The 14,227-nt window shown below is 45.7% G+C and overlaps 1 non-coding gene and 1 pseudogene across 1 annotated transcript; one reads left to right on the forward strand and one right to left on the reverse strand.

Moving 5' to 3' along the window:
• Positions 1–10,221: 10,221 nt before the first annotated feature.
• On the forward strand, positions 10,222–10,340 carry LOC148811623 (5S ribosomal RNA; annotated as a pseudogene).
• A 623-nt stretch (positions 10,341–10,963) lies between these two features.
• LOC148811624 (U1 spliceosomal RNA) lies at positions 10,964–11,127 on the reverse strand. Its single transcript, XR_016086384.1, has one exon. It is a non-coding gene; the product is annotated as a U1 spliceosomal RNA (small nuclear RNA).
• Positions 11,128–14,227: the final 3,100 nt, after the last annotated feature.

Below are 14,227 nucleotides of genomic sequence, written 5' to 3' on the forward strand. Positions count from 1 at the left end.
AACCCCGCTGTTCCGGGCATCATGCAAGCAAACTACATAAATATGAGAAAACACGCAAGAGAGTTGTCACTCAGAGTGTCGAAGGGTCGATGTATACTGGGGCTCAGTTGAAATGCAACGTCAGGACTTTTCCGAATTAGGTCACACGAAGAGAGCACAGCCTTTTCCGCCCTACCATGTGTGTATCGGTAACTCGCCGTGATCGTATAGTGGTCAGTACTTTGCGTTGTGGCCGCAACAACCCCGGTTCGAATCCGGGTCACGGCAGAATAGGGGCGTCTGCTTTTAGTACTTGCGCGAATGAAGGCAAAAAAAAGCCAATCGATGTGAACGAACGGCGCTTTACAGAGGAGTACTGCCTGACTGGATCGTTGATGAACGACAGAGGCCACTCCGACCTCTTCTCGGTTTTCTTCAATGACTTACTAAGGATCTTCTTCACATTCGCCCATGCAGGGGAAGCCAGTTACACCAAAGCAAACGCAGGAAAGTGCATTTCAAGCAGAGACCAGGAGGGACTTGTTTACACCGAGAGTGGTCGGAGAATGGAACAATGCGCCCAGCCCTGTTGCTGGAGCCGATTCTTGATGAGATCTTGGGCTCACTGGATGCTAATCTTTCTGTTGTTCTTGCAGGTCCTGCGCTGCTTTTGAGCCGACAGAGCTCGTCCTGGTCTGTCGGCACAGCCCAATTGCAAATGATCGGCTCCGCGTACAGAAGGAACGTGCGTTTGGTACAAGAGTGCATGAAGGCACCGGAAATACATTGGGAACAAATGACCGGTCGCTCAAGACCTCTGTGAAGTACAGGAGCGTGCAACAAGAGGCTGTTTCCGCCCGGTCTCGAACCGGGGACCTTTCGCGTGTTAAGCGAACGTGATAGCCGCTACACTACGGAAACAGTGGGAAAAGGGGTCCCCCGGCAGTTAGTATTCAACTTCACAGCATTAGTGCTCGAGAATTCAAATGTTATCCCAATCAGTTGATATCAATTTAATTCCAAAGGTTATGTACTTGTTTTGAGTATCTAATGTAGAAGTTGTAAACAAGTTCAATTACGATACGGTCTAAATGAATGATATACCGAACTTTTGTCCTCTTGATATGTGTAACTTTTTGTAACTGAATGAATTTATATCTTTTGTATTCTGATAACCCTTACGATAAGATCTGTTAGGTTTACATGCATATTCTATATAATAATAAATGCATCCTCGTGTATTAGTACCTGTGTGTGCGTTGTTTGAGTTATATCGCATGGTTAGATTCTAAGACCATTAAAATAATCAATTTTGTGATTTACTGCCACAATTAATAATTGTCCCAGTAAATGCCCAAACCCCTACAGAACTGGTGCTTTGTGAGAGCACACTACAACAGTGTGTGATCTCCTGTCCCAGCCTGAGGAGCAGACAGCGAGCCTGTCTCTCAATAATACTAATAATACAGTGTGTGATCTCCTATCCCAGCCTGGGAAACTGTGAGTCAGCCACTCAATAATTATAATACAGTGTGATCTACTGTCCCAGCTTGAGGAACACACAGTGAGCCTGTTTCTCAATAATAATAATACAGTGTGTGACCTCCTGTCCCAGCTTAGGGAACAGTGAACTAGACTCTCAATAATAATAATACAGTGTGATCTCCTGTCCCAGCCTGAGGAACAGTGAGCCTGTCTCTCAATAATAATAATACAGTGTGTGACCTCCTGTTCCAGTTTGGGGAACAGAGAACTAGACTCTCAATGATAATAATACAATGTGATCTACTGTCCCAGCCTGAGGAACAGTGAGTTTATCTGTCAATAATAATAATACAGTGTGATCTCCTGTCCCAGCCTGAGGAACAGTGAGCTAGTCTCTCAATAATAATAATAATACAGTGTGATCTCCTGTCCCAGCCTGAGGAACAGTGAGCCTGTCTCTCAATAATAATAATACAGTGTGTGATCTCCTGTCCCAGCCTGAGGAACAGACAGTGAACCTGTCTCTCAATAATGATAATAATACAGTGTGTGGCCTCCTGTCCCAGCCTGAGGAAGAGACAGTGAGCATGTCTCTCAACAATAATATTAATAAACTGTGTGATCTCCTGTCCCAGTCTGAGGAACAGACAGTGAGCCTGTCTCTCAATAATAATAATACAGAACGTGATCTCCTGTCCCATCATAAGGAACAGACAGTGAACCTGTCTCTCAGTAATAATACAGTGTGTGATCTTCTGTCCCAGTCTAGGGAATTGAAAGTGAGCCTGTCTCTCAGTAATAATAATATAGTGTGTGATCCACTGTCCCAGCCTGAGGAACAGACAGTCAGCCCGTCTCTCAATAATAATAATACAGTGTGTGATATCCTGTCCCAGCCTGAGGAACAGACAGGAGTGAGCCAGTCTCTGAGTAATAATAAAGCAGATTATGATCTGCTGTCCCAGCCTAAGGAACAATCAGGAAAGAGCAGGTCTCTCGATAATAATAATACAGTGTGTGATCTCCTGTCCCAGCCTGAGGAACAGACAGTGAGCCTGTCTCTCAATAATAATAATATAGTGTGTGACCTCCTGTCCCAGCCTGAGAAACAGACAGTGTGCCTATCTCACAATAATAATAATACAGTGTGTGACCTCCTGTCCCAGCCTGGGGAACTGTGTGCCAGACTCTCAATAATAATAATACAGTGTGATCTCATGTCCCAGCCTCAGGTACAGTGAGCCTGTCTCTCAATAATAATAATCCAGTGTGATACTTCCTGTCCCAGCCAGAGGAACAGTGAGCTTGTCTCTCAATAATAATAATACAGTGTGATCTCCTGCCCCAGCCTGAAGAACAGTAAACCTGTCTCTCAATAACAATAATCCAGTGTGTGATCTCCAGTCCTGAGGAACAGACAGTGATCCTGTCTCTCAATAATAATAACCTAGTGTGGAATGTCCTGTCCCAGTCTGAGGAACAAACAATGAGCATGTCTCTCAATAATAATAGAATAGTGTGTGATCTCCAGTCCCAGCCAGAGGAACAGACATTGAGCCTGTCTCTCAATTATAATAATACAGTGTGTGACCTCCTATCCCAGCCTGAGGAACAGACAGTGAGCCTGTCTCTCAATAATAATAATACAGTGTGTGACCTCCTCTCCCAGCCTGGTGAACACTGAGCCAGACTCTCAGTCATAATAATACAGTGTGATCTACTGACTCAGCCTGAGGAACAGTGAGCTTGTCTCTCAATAATAATAATACAGTGTGATCTCCTGTCCATGCCTGGAATACAGACAGTAAACCTGTCTCTCAATAATAATAATCCAGTGTGTGACTTCCTGTCCCAGCCTGAGGATCAGACAGTGAGCCTGTCTCTCAATAATAATAATACAGTGTGTCATCTCCTGTTCCAGCCTGAGGAACAGACAGTGAGCCTGTCTCTCAATCATAATAATACAGTGTGTGACCTCCTGTCCCAGCCTGGGGAACAGTGAGCCAGACTCTCAGTCATAATAATACAGTGTGATCTACTGTCCCAGCCTGAGGAACAGTGAGCTTGTCTCTCAATAATAATAATACAGTATGGTCTCCTGTCCCAGCCTGAGGAACAGACAGTGAACCTGTCTCTCAATAATAATAATAATACAGTGTGTGACTTCCTGTCCCAGCCTCAGGAACAGCGAGCCTGTTTCTCAATAATAATAATACAGTGTGTCATCTCCTGTCCCAGCCTGAGGAACAGTGAGCTTGTCTCTTAATAATAATAATACAGTGTGATCTCCTGTCTTAGCCTGAGGAACAGACAGTGAACCTGTCTCTCAATAATAATAACCTTGTGTGGAATGTCCTGTCCCAGTCTTAGGAACAAACAGTGAGCATGTCTCTCAATAATAATAATATAGTGTGTGACCTCCTGTCCCAGCCTGAGAAACAGCGAGCCTGTCTCTCAATAATAATAATAGTGTGTCATCTCCTGTCCAAGCCTGAGGAACAGTGAGCCTGACTCTCAATAATAATAATACAGTGTGTGATCTCCTGTCTTAGCCTGAGGAACAGACAGTGAACCTGTCTCTCAATAATAATAACCTTGTGTGGAATGTCCTGTCCCAGTCTGAGGAGCAAACAGTGAGCATGTCTCTCAATAATAATAGAACAGAGTGTGATCTCCAGTCCCAGCAAGAGGAACAGACAGTGAGCCTATATCTCAATAATAATAATACAGTGCGTGATCACCTGTACTAGCCTGAGGAACAGACAGTGAACCTGTCTCTCAATAATAATAATACAGTGTGTGACCTCCTGTCCTAGCCTGAGGAAGAGACAGTGAACCTCTCTGTCAGTAATAATAATACAGTGTGTGATCTCCTGTCCCAGCCCAAAAGAAGAGACAGTGAGCCAATCTCTCAATAATAATAATACAGTGTGTGATCTCCTGTCCCAGCCTGAGGAACAGACAGTGAACCTGTCTCTCAATAATAATAATAAAGTGTGTGACCTCCTGTCCCAGCCTGAGGAACAGCGAGCCTGTCTCTCAATAATAACAATACAGTGTGTCATCTCCTGTCCCAGCCTGAGGAAAGTGAGCTTGTCTCTTAATAATAATAATAATACAGTGTGATCTCCTGTCCCAGCCTGAGTAACAGTGAACCTGTCTCTCAATAATAATAATACAGTGTGTGACCTCCATTTCCAGCCTGAGGAAGAGACAGTGAACCTCTCTATCAGTAGTAATAATACAGTGTGTGATCTCCTGTCCCAGCCCTAAAGAAGAGACAGTGAGCCTGTCTCTCAATCATAATAATACAGTGTGTGATCTCCTGTCTCAGCCTGGGGAACAGACAGTAAACCTGTCTCTCAATAATAATAATCCAGTGTGTGATCTCCAGTCTTAGCCTGAGGAACAGACAGTGATCCTGTCTCTCAATAATAATACCCTAGTGTGGAATGTCCTGTCCCAGTCTGAGGATCAAACAATGAGCATGTCACTCAGTAATAATAGAATAGTGCGTGATCTCCTGTACTATTCTGAGGAACAGACAGTGAGCCTGTCTCTCAATAATAATAATAAAGTGTGTGACCTCCTATCCCAGCCTGAGGAACAGACAGTGAGCCTGTCTCTCAATAATAATAATACAGTGTGTGACCTCCTGTCCCAGCCTGGGGAAGAGACAGTGAGCCTGCCACTCAATAATAATATTACAGTGTGTGATCTCCTTTCCCAGCCAGGGATCAGACAGTAAATCTGTCTCATAATAATAGTAATCCACTGTCTTAGCCTGAGGAACAGACAGTGATCCTGTCTCTCAATAATAATAAAAATACAGTGTGTGACGTCCTGTCCCAGCCTGAGGAACAGACAGTGAGCCTGTCTCTCAATAATAATAATAATACAGTGTGTGACCTCCTGTCCCAGCCTGAGGAACAGACAGTGAGCCTGTCTCTCAATAATAATCAGTGTGTGACTTCCTGTCCCAGCCTGAGGAACAGACAGTGAGCCTGTCTCTCAATAATAATAATACAGTGTGTGTCCTCCTGTCCCAGCTTGGGGAACAGTAAGCCAGACTCTCAACAATAATAATACAGTGTGATCTACTGTCCCAGCCTGAGGAACAGTGAGCTTGTCTCTCAATAATAATAATACAGTTTGATCTCCTGTCCCAGCCTGAGGAACAGACAGTGAGCCTCTCTCTCAATAATAATAATAAAGTGTGTGACCTCCTGTCCCAGCCTGAGGAACAGCGAGCCCGTCTCTTAATAATAATAATACAGTGTGATCTCCTGTCCCAGCCTGAGGAACAGTGAGCCCGACTCTCAATAATAATAATACAGTGTGTGATCTCCTGTCTTAGCCTGAGGAACTGACAGTGAACCTGTCTCTCAATAATAATAACCTTGTGTGGAATGTCCTGTCCCAGTCTGAGGAGAAAACAGCGAGCATGTCTCTCAGTAATAATAGAACAGTGTGTGATCTCCAGTCCCCGCAAGAGGAACAGACAGTGAGCCTATATCTCAATAATAATAATACAGTGCGTGACCTCCTGTCCCAGCCTGAGGAAGAGACAGTGAACCTCTCTGTCAGTAATAATAATACAGTGTGTGATCTCCTGTCCCAGCCGAAAAGAAGGGACAGTGAGCCTATCTCTCAATAATAATAATACAGTGTGTGATCTCCTGTCCCAGCCTGAGGAACAGACAGTGAACCTGTCTCTCAATAATAATAATAATACAGTGTGTGACCTCCTGTCCCAGCCTGAGGAACAGACTGTGAGCCTGTCTCTCAATAATAATAATACAGTGTGTGACTTCCTGTCCCAGCATGAGGAACAGACAGTGAGCCTCTCTCTCAATAATAATAATAAGGTGTGTGACCTCCTGTCCCAGCCTGAGGAACAGCGAGCCTGTCTCTCAATAACAATAATACAGTGCGTGATCACCTGTACTAGCCTGAGGAACAGACAGTGAACCTGTCTCTCAATAATAATAATAATACAGTTTGTGACCTCCTGTCCCAGCCCAAAAGAAGAGACAGTGAGCCTATCTCTCAATAATAATAATACAGTGTGTGATCTCCTGTCCCAGCCTGAGGAACAGACAGTGAACCTGTCTCTCAATAATAATAATAATACAGTGTGTGACCTCCTGTCCCAGCCTGAGGAACAGACAGTGAGCCTGTCTCTCAATAATAATAATACAGTGTGTGACTTCCTGTCCCAGCATGAGGAACAGACAGTGAGCCTCTCTCTCAATAATAATAATAAGGTGTGTGACCTCCTGTCCCAGCCTGAGGAACAGCGAGCCTGTCTCTCAATAATAATAATACAGTGTGTCATCACCTGTCCCAGCCTTAGGAACAGTGAGCTTGTCTCTTAATAATAATAATACAGTGTGATCTCTTATCCCAACCTGAGGAACAGTGAGCTTGTCTCTTAATAATAATAATACAGTGTGATCTCTTATCCCAACCTGAGGAACAGTGAGCCTGACTCTCAATAATAATAATACAGTGTGTGATCTCCTGTCTTAGCCTGAGGAACAGACAGTGAACCTGTCTCTCAATAATAATAACCTTGTGTGGAATGTCCTGTCCCAGTCTGAGGAACAAACAGTGAGCATTTCTCTCAATAATAATAGAACTGTGTGATCTTTAGTCCCAGCAAGAGGAACAGACAGTGAGCCTATATCTCAATAACAATAATACAGTGCGTGATCACCTGTACTAGCCTGAGGAACAGACAGTGAACCTGTCTTTCAATAATAATAATACAGTGTGTGACCTCCTGTCCCAGCCTGAGGAACAGACAGTGAGCCTGTCTCTCAATAATAATAATACAGTGTGTGACTTCCTGTCCCAGCATGAGTAACAGACAGTGAACCTCTCTCTCAATAATAATAATAAAGTGTGTTACCTCCTGTCCCAGCCTGAGGAACAGCGAGCCTGTCTCTCAATAATAATAATACAGTGTGTCACCTCCTGTCCCAGCCTGAGGAACAGTGAGCTTGTCTCTTAATAATAATAATACAGTGTGATCTCCTGTCCCAGCCTGAGGAACAGTGAGCCTGACTCTCAATAATAATAATACAGTGTGATCTCCTGTCCCAGCCTGAGGAACAGGCAGTGAGCCTGTCTCTCAATAATAATAATACAGTTTGTGATCTCCTGTCCCAGCCCAAAGGAAGAAACAGTGAGCCTATCTCTCAATAATATTAATAAACTGTGTGATCTCCTGTCCCAGCCTGAGACACAGACAGTGAGCCTCTCTCTCAATAATAATAATACAGAGTGTGATCTCCTGTCCCAGTCTGGGGAACAGAAAGTGAGCCTGTCTCTCAGTAATAATAATATAGTGTGTGATCCACTGTCCTAGCCTGGGGAACAGACAGTCAGCCCGTCTCTCATTAATAATAATACAGTGTGTGATCTCCTGTCCCAACCTGAGGAACAGATAGGAGTGAGCCGGTTTCTCAATAATAATAAAGCAGATTATGATCTCCTGTCCCAGCCTAAGGAACAGTCAGGAAAGAGCAGGTCTCTCGATAATAATAATACAGTGTGTGATCTCCTGTCCTAGCCTGAGGAACAGACAGTGAGCCTGTCTCTCAATAATAATAATACAGTGTGTGACTTCCTGTCCAAGCCTGAGGAACAGACTGTGAGCCAGTCTCTCAAAATAATAAAAATACAGTGTGTGACCTCCTGTCCCAGCCTGAGGAAGAGACAGTGAGCCTGCCTCTCAATTATAATAATACAGTGTGTGACCTCCTGCCCCAGCCTGGGGAACAGTGAGCCAGACTCTCAATAATAATAATACAGTGTGATCTCCTGTCCCAGCCTGAGGAACAGTGAGTCTGTCTCTCAATAATACAAATACAGTGTGTGATCTTCTGTCCCAGCCTGAGGAACAGACAGTGAGTCTTTCCCTCATTAATAATAATACAGTGTGTGACTTCCTGTCCAAGCCTGAGGAACAGAGAGTGAGCCTTTCCCTCAATAAGAATAATACAGTGTGTGACCTCCTGTCCTAGCCTGAGGAACAGACAGTGAGCCTGTCTCTCAATAATAATAATACAGTGTGTGACCTCCTGTCCCAGCCTGGGGAACAGTGAGCCAGACTCTCAATAATAATAATACAGTGTGATCTCCTGTCGCAGCCTGAGGAACAGTGAGCCTGTCTCTCAATAATAAAAATACAGTTTGTGATCTCCTGTCCCAGCCTGAGGAACAGACAGTGAGCCTGTCTCTCAATAATAATAATACAGTGTGTGATGTCCTGTCCCAGCCCAAAGGAAGAGACAGTAAGCCTATCTCTCAATTATATTAATAAACTGTTTGATCTCCTGTCCTAGCCTGAGATACAGACAGTGAGCCTGTCTCTCAGTAATAATAATAAAGAGTGTGATCCACTGTCCCAGCCTGGGGAACAGACAGTCAGCCCGTCTCTCAATAATAAAAAAACAGTTTGTGATCTCCTGTCCCAGCCTGAGGAACAGACAGTGAGCCTGTCTCTCAATAATAATAATAATAATAATTATAATAATAATAATAGAGTGTGTGACCACCGACAATGGCCACAAAGCCGGGGAATGGCACCTGTAAAGTCTTAATTGGGGCACAGGAACAGCCCGTCTTGTCTCGGGGGCCGGCTTCAAAGACAATACAGCAAACACAACGGGGCAGGGGAAGAAGACGACACGACACATGCAGGTACATTCAGTTCCGGCCGGAACGAGTCATTTGTCAGTGTTTTCAAGTGCTGGGAGCCGAGTAATCCTTCGCTTGTATCGTTTCTCCCCGGTGACTAGATCTCACCCTGCGACTCTCGACTGGGCTCACCCACGGCAGCCCAGCAGGTGTGAGCCTAGCTGGCACCCGGATGGGAGATTCCCCCCAGAAAAGCTCAGGTTGCTGCTGCTCCTGCAAGAGGTGTGACTGGGACCAGTAGGGAGCGCTCACCCTGCGGTCTGTGTGGCTTTCTTATGCCCCAGCATCCTGATGGCAACACTCTGCTGCACAAACAGGCGCCGCTCTTCGGGGGAGGCGTAAAACCGAGGTCCCGACCCTCCTTGGCCATTAAGAAATTCCAAGGCGTCTCTCAAAAAGAGATGCCGGAGGTGTCACTCTGGTGTTAGTGTTCCCCTTTACCAATCAGTCGGGGTCTCCTCCTAATCAGCGTCTCATATGTAACAATCAATGACGAGGCCCTCCTGTCCTGCGATATTGTACTTGTCTCCTGGCCGCTGGCTGGCGCCGTGAGATTTAGTCCTTGCGCAAGAGACCGGGGGCAGAGCGCGAACGCGGTCCCCCGCCCCCCGCAAAGTGTGCGCTCCAGGTTTCCTCTCGGGGCTCTGCAACACAGCGGAAAGGCAGCGAGAAGGAGCCTCTTGCTCTGACGCCGCAAGGCCACAAGAGGGGGGAGGCACCGCGCGCCCGGCCGACGTGTTGGACTGGTGCGCTTTATGTGCTGAAATAAACACGCGACAGCCCAGAAATGTTTTCAGAGTGCTGTGCACTGGAGGTTTTTGTCTTGTGAAGACTTGCCTTGTGCTCCTCCGAGCAGTTTGTTTGTTCTCCTCCAGTGCGGGACAAGCCAACACAAGGGAGCACATTCGCCAACATCCAGGTACGCAATGCGATTTGGAAAGAAGCTCCTTTCCAAAGAGTTGCACACGAACGATCCTTCAGTCCCGCTCGGGGGGCACGGAGCCCCAGCCACACACAGCTTCAAGTAGCGAGTCAGGCGTCATGGCTTTCGCTTGCGGCCACACCACCCTGCACGCGCCTGATCTTGTCTGATCTCGGAAGCTGAGTAGGGTTGGGCCTGGTTAGTACTTGGATGGGAGACCGCCTGGGAATGCCAGGTGCTGCAAGCTTTTGCTCTCTCGGCCAGCAGGGGTCGCCGTTGGTACCGTAGGCTTTGGGAGGAAAACCTGGAGGATGGAAAGGTGATCTATAGCCTCATCTCTAGAGATGTTTTGTTGCTATGGCATGTGTGTGACCCATATAAAAAAAAAACCCGTTTGTAAAACAAATATCGAAGCTGCCTCTAAATCTGCAAATGAAGATGAGTCGATAAACTACTTGTTTTTCGTATAACTATACATATATTCATTTTTTACTGATTTCATTCATTGAGCACGGATACAATAGAGGTACAGCCATTCACTGTTTGACATGTCTGCACTGCTACAGAACCTAGCAATCAGAAAACGGGTGAAACTGTCTTGAGAATTAGCATACAGTACCGAGGCCCCCATGACCAAATAAAGGCTAACCTCGATAATCAGCCTAAATAATGCAGATTACAGCAAAACGACTGACTTTGAAAAGGGAATGAATGTCCGGAAGGAGTAGTGTAACCAGCTTGAAATGCTTCTCCGGACCTCTAACTAAAAGAAACCGGGAACCAGCAGTGGCATCGACTCCTTTCGAACTGGGATTCTATCGCAGCTTGTGGTGTCGTAACTCTTCCGTATCCGATATGGACCAAGCACATCAGGGGAGAGCGCTAACGCAGTCCCCCACTACCAGAAATTATGCAGTCGAGATTCCCACATTTGGGGAGTTCGCAGGGGTCAGCACACCCGGAGTGCAATGGCCGAGCCTCACCCTGGGTGAACCTCCTTCTTGATCAAGGTATCTCCCCTGCCAGGTAAGTATGAGTTGTACAAGCCCCTGCAAGTGGCCCGCACCCACAGCAAAAAGCGCGCAGCCTAGACCAGCTCCTCGCCCCGCATCGCCACCGCATAACAACGCCTGAAGAAGACCCAGGCAGGTCGAAACGCCGCGACACAAAGAAAAGCAAGATTGCCTTTTCACGGAGCCACAGACTCTACAGAGGTAAATTGCCTAACAGTGGAAACCTAACGGTGCCAACGAAGCTTTATGAACGAAGCTTTTTTTATTTTTTTAAGTATGGATCGTTATGGTATGCGTCAACCCAGAGTTGACAACGCACGCTGCCTTACGGTCACTCCCCACACCGCCGCCCACACCGCCTACACACCAAACCACACCACATCAGACACATCAAACAGACAGGATACCTTCCAACTAGGAACCAGGATCATCTACAAAATGATCCAGACAGTCAACCACCTAAAAAACACAGCAGTTTCCGGAGGGGAGAACCAGGCACCCGCCAGCCTACGACGGAAGACAGAGGAACTCAAGCACCTCATAAGACCGGCCAACCCAACCGAACTCACATGTTTGAAGCTAGTAAGCAATGCCAAAAACTGGCTCCACACCACATTGCAGATCCTCGAAGAGCACTACGAGGAAACTCTCACACATCTGTCCAGACGACTGGAGGACCTGGAGCTTCCCGGCTGGGAACAAGCTTTCGCGGTTGCCTCCAACTGGGCAAAGAAAAATTATGGGAGGAAAATACAGAAGGACACGTTGGACCATACACAAGCTATGGTTACTGCTACACTTAGCAACAAGGAATCCACTATCCCCACGTCTCCAAACAGATTCCAAATACTCGACACACTAATCAGGGAAGAGGTAAATGGCTCAGAAGAGACATACGTAACCCAGGCAGAATCCCTTCCAGAACCAGTGAAGAGACACTGGGAAAGCAGACATCCAACCCAGAAATCTGGCCCCATGAGAGCCAGAGCATATACTCCAGAAATAGATGACTTTCCTCCAATCCCCAGGCCACAAAGGATCCGAAGAGAGCAGAGAAGCAAGAAGACAGAGAAGACTTCATACTACCTTTCCACAAGGCCTGAACATCAGAAAATAAAGTGGGAGGGTTTCAGTCGTTGGAAGGAGAGTGCAACACTCCTTGTCCCAGATGGTCCCTTCTTAGAGAAAATCTAGGAGAAAGAGCTTTGTTCCCCTACCCTAACCCTAATACTAACACTGACATTAACCCTGATCCTAACCCTGACCCTGGTCCTAACCCTAACCCTAATCTTAACCCTGACATTAACCCTGATCCTAACCCTGACTCCGACCCCGACTATTACCCCCCCACACCAGCACCAGCCCAACCAAGATACAGACCACACCGACATGACAAGACCACAAGAAAGCTAATGGACAGGAAGCTGGAAACCCACAAACGCTGGCTCTGCATAGGGGACTCCAATTTATCAAGAATACCCCCCTATGAAAATCCAGATCTACAGATAGAAAGCTACCCAGGAGCATCATTTTACAATGCAGCAAACCTCCTACAACACACCCCCCGGAACACAGTAGTGGAGAAAATCATTCTATCCTTTGGAATCAATAACAAGGCACAAAAAGCAAAGGAAACAGCTATCAAACAACTTTGACAGATGCTACGGGAGGCTAAGGGAACCTTCCCATCTGCAGAAATATACATCCCACTGATTAATTACTCCAGAGACCAGGAAAAACCTGGACACAATAAACAATCACATACAGCAAAACATGCCATACCTCCCCAAACTGGAAGAAGCTCTTTTCAAGACAGAAAGAGATGGAATTCACTGGACCACCGCAACAGCTAAAAAAATGCTAGACCACTGGTCACAACATTTAAACTGGTAAGCCCCAAAGCCGCAGAACAAGATGGGGACAAGAACAACAAAAATATTGTAAATCTAAGCAACAACTTCCACCCCACAACTGAACAAATAAACCTCCTCAATAAGAGCTTATCATTTGTCCCCACAGTAGGGACAAAGAAAGGTTAGAAAACCAGACTGAAAAGCAAAATCCGACAATACCACCGTCGCCTTAAACTGACCGCCTTCTTTGAGGATAAAGACACCGACACAGAAAGGGTTCCCTTCCTGCCTAAATCCAGTTGGGAACCAAGGGAAAACCAACTGCCACCAGAAATCCAGGAAATAATTCAAGAGGACAACAGAATTCTACAAAAACTCCGACCATACAGGGACTCACACAACATAACAAAGGAGGAACCCGTAGCCTTAAAACATTTAAAGGAAAACAAACATATAGTCATAAAACCAGCAGACAAAGGGAGTGCAATAGTTATCATGGATAGAGAAAAATACATTGCAGAAGCACACAGACAATTAAATAATCAGAAACACTATACTACATTGGAAGAACCGCTGTACAAACAAACAGCACTAGAAATAGGGCAAATCCTACAAACTCTGGTTGAATTAAAACACCTAACCAAAAAACAGGCATTCTACCTAAGAGGAGAGGAATCACCACGACCGAGGATTTTCTACCTCCTCCCAAAAATTCATAAAGCCCCAGAAACATGGCCACTCCACTACGAAATTCCACCTGGGAGGCCCATAGTGTCCGACTGCAACAGTGAATCCTACAGAATAGCAGAATATCTAGACCATTTCCTCAACCCCATTTCTAAACACCACCCAAGTTACATCAAAGACACCTATGACTTTGTAGCCGAAGTCAAAAATGCTACAATACAACAGGAAGCCTTCCTGTTCACCATTGACATTGACAGTTTATACACCAACATTGAAACTACGGAGGGACTGAAAGCAGTATTTCTCAAATACTCTGACCGCAACAGACCAGAAACACAAATTCTGAAGCTATTGGAAATTAGCCTCAACAAAAACGATTTTGAATTTGAAGAGCAATACTACTTACAAATAAAAGGAACTGCTACGGGGAAACGCTTTGCTCCGGCCTATGCTGACATCTATATGGCCCATTGGGAAGCCACAGTATTCCCAAAATGTACACACAAACCTACACACTACTTCAGGTACCTTGACGACATCTGGGGAACGTGGACGCACGGCCCACAGTCCTTTCAAGAATT

Source organism: Atractosteus spatula, assembly GCF_055471065.1.
Source record: "Atractosteus spatula isolate fAtrSpa1 chromosome 10 unlocalized genomic scaffold, fAtrSpa1.hap1 SUPER_10_unloc_8, whole genome shotgun sequence".
NCBI classification, from domain to species: Eukaryota; Metazoa; Chordata; class Actinopteri; order Semionotiformes; family Lepisosteidae; genus Atractosteus; species Atractosteus spatula.